Source organism: Orycteropus afer, unplaced genomic scaffold (genome assembly GCF_000298275.1).
Source record: "Orycteropus afer afer isolate SDZICR_OR568_19922 unplaced genomic scaffold, OryAfe1.0 scaffold00141, whole genome shotgun sequence".
Classification (NCBI taxonomy): domain Eukaryota; kingdom Metazoa; phylum Chordata; class Mammalia; order Tubulidentata; family Orycteropodidae; genus Orycteropus; species Orycteropus afer.
Genome location: NW_006921728.1, coordinates 3540746 through 3543983, shown reverse-complemented (window position 1 = coordinate 3543983; position 3238 = coordinate 3540746).

Here is a 3238-nt window from a genome sequence, read left to right as displayed (position 1 = left end):
TTGTCAAAGAATTCACGTTGCTTGGTTCTACAATCGATGCCAACAGAAGCCGCAGTCAGGACATTAGAAGACGTGTAGCATTGGGAAAGTCAACTGTGAAGGAACTGTATCAAGTGCTGAGGAGCAAGGATATTCCTTGAGAACTAAGGTGCGCCTGACTCAAGCCATGATATTTCCAATCGCCTCATATGTATGTGAGAGCTGGACAATGAATAAGGAAGACCAAAGAAGAGTTGATGTTTTTGAGTTGTGGTGCTGCTGAAGAATCCTGAAAGTACCGTGGACTGCTAAAAGAACTAACAGATCTGTGCTGGAGGAAGTGCAGCCAGAATACTCCTTGGAAGCAAGAATGGCCAGACTTCATCTCACCTATTTTGGTCATGTTGTAAGGGACCATTCCCTGGAGAAGAATGTCATGCTTGGTAAGGTGGAGGATCGACGAAAGAGGGGGAGACCTTCAACGAGATGGATGGACACGGTGGCTGCGATGATGGGCTCAAGTATAGCAGGGATTGTGGGGCTGGCACAGGACCGGGCAGTGTTTCCTTCTGCTGTGCAAGGGGTCACTACGAGTCGGAAATGACTCAACGGCACTCAAGAACAACAACAACATCACTATGGAAGTAAATTGCCCAATCTTCCTTCTGAGGAGGTGGGTTTGAACCGCCAGGCTTCTGGTTAGCAGTCAAGTGCCTTAGGGGCAACACTGAAATGGAACTTGTTTAAGAGCAGAGAAGATAAGTACAACAAATGTGTTTGCTGATTCTCTGGTCTTTGAGATGCCCTGTGAGCACTTACTTCTCATCGACACACAATGTGGAGTTTCAGTAAGACTCAAAATGAGTATTAATTAAGCATGTTACATAGAAACTCACTGCCGTTGAGTTGGATCCAACTCATAGCGACCCCTCCTGGGGTTGCCGAGGTGGTATCACTACGGAAGCAGATTGCCCAACCTTCCTTCTGAGGAGTGGCTGGTGGGTTTGAACCACCAGCCTTCTGGTTAGCAGTCAAATGCCCTCGGCACTATGCCTCCAGAGATCCCATGTTACACAGAGTAAGCAGGAATGCTGACCTATGTTTTTCTTTGAAAAAGAAACTTGCTTGGAACATGAAACTCATTGTCATTGAGTTGATTCTGACTCATAGCAACCCCCATTGGGTTTCCAAGGCTGTAAATCTTCACAGAAGCAGACTGCTCCATTTTTCTTCTGCAGAGCAGCTGATGAAAGAGAAAGAGAGGGTCACCTGTAGTTTCTCTTCCTTTCAATTCTTGCTTTCAGGAAGGCAAGGTAGAGAATGTAGGTTGAATGTGCATAAAAAAGCAATGATTGAATTAGTTCTGTGCAATGTTTCCCATTGTTCTGGTAAGAATAAAATAATTAGGCTTGTGTTGTTTTGGTTCAGTGATGTTGAGTCAGTTCTGCACATTATGTACAACAGAATGAAACTTTGCTTGCTCCTATGCCAATATATACAATATAGTAGGTATATTGGAGCCCATTGTTGTAGCAACTGCATTGATCCATTTCATTGAGGTCTTCCTCTTTTTCACTCATCTCTTACTTTAGTAAAAATGATGTCTTTCTCTTGGGACTGATTCCTCTTGACAGCATGCCGTAAGTACATGAGACAAAGTCTCACCAACCTCACTTCTAAGGAACGTTCTAGTTGTTCATGTTTAAGAAAGACTTGTTCATTCTTCTTGTAGTCAATGGTCTATTCAATATTCTTTACCAATACCATAATTCAAATGTATCAATTTTTCTTCAGTCTTGCTTTTTCATTGTCAAGCTTTTACATTCATATGAGGTGACTGAATAATACCATGACTAATTTCATGCACACTTTATTCCTCAAAGTGTTATCTTTGCTTTGTAACATTTTGAAGAGGCCTTTTGCAGTAGATTTGCCCAATGCAATATTTAATTTGATTTCTTGGCTACTGCCTCCTTAGCCATTGATTGTGGATCCAAGTAAAATGAAATTCTTTTCAACTTCAATCTTTTGTCCATTTATCATAATGTTGCTAATTAGTCCAGTTATGAAGATTTTTGCTTTCTTTATGTTGAAGTGTAATCCATACTGAAGGCTGTAGTCTTTGGTCTTCACCAGTAAATGCTTCAAGTACTCTTCACTTTTCACAAACAAGGTGGTGTCATCTGCATATTGCATGTTTTTAATGAGTCTTCCTCCAATCTTAATGGCACATTCTTTTTCAAATAGTCCAGTTTATCAGATTAGTTGGTCAGCATACAGATTAAATAACTATGGTAAAAGAATACACAGTCTTAACATACACCTTTGCTGATTTTAAACCATGTAGTATCCCCATGTTTTGGATCTACAACAGGTTCCTCATGAGCATGTATTAAGTGTTCTCAAAATCCCACTCTTTGCAATGTTATTCATAGTTTTTTATCACCTACACAGTTGAATACCTTTGCATTGTCAGTGAAACACAGGTGGACATTTTCCTAGTATACTCTGCTTCCAGACAAGATGCACCTGATATCAATAATAATATCCCTTGCTCCATGTCCTCTTCTGAATTTGCCTTGAATTTCTGGCAGTTCTCTATAAATGTATGGTTACAGCTGGTTTTGAATTATCTTTGGAAAATTCTACTTCCATGTGATGTCAATGATATTGTTTGATAATTTCCACTTTCCTCTGTGTCACCTTTCCTTGGAATGGGCACAAATAAAGGTTTCTTCCCATCAGTTGGCCAGGTAGCTGTTTTCCTAATTTCTTGGCATAGACAAGTGATGACTTCCACTGTTTCATTCACTTACTGAAGCATCTCTACTGGTACTCTGTCAGTTCCAGGAGCTTTTCTTTTCTTTTTTGCCAATGCTTTCAGTGCACCTTGGACTTCTTCTTTCTGTAGCATCAGTTTTGATCAGATATGACCTTCTGACATGGTTGAGTTCCAATGAATTCTATTTTATACATTGATTTTGTGTACCCCTTTAATCATCTTTTGATGCTTCATGTGTCATTCAATATTTTCCCCTTAGAATCTCTTAATATTGCAACTTGAGACTTGACTATTGTCTTCAGTTCTTTCAGCTTGAGAAATGCAGAGTGTATTCTTCTCTAACTCCAGATCTTTGCACATTACATTATAATATTTTACCTTCTTTTCTTGAGCCACCCTTTGAAATCTTCTTTTCAGCTCTTTTACTTCATCATTTTTTTCAAAAGCTTGTATGAGCTATAAAGTATGAATGGTGGA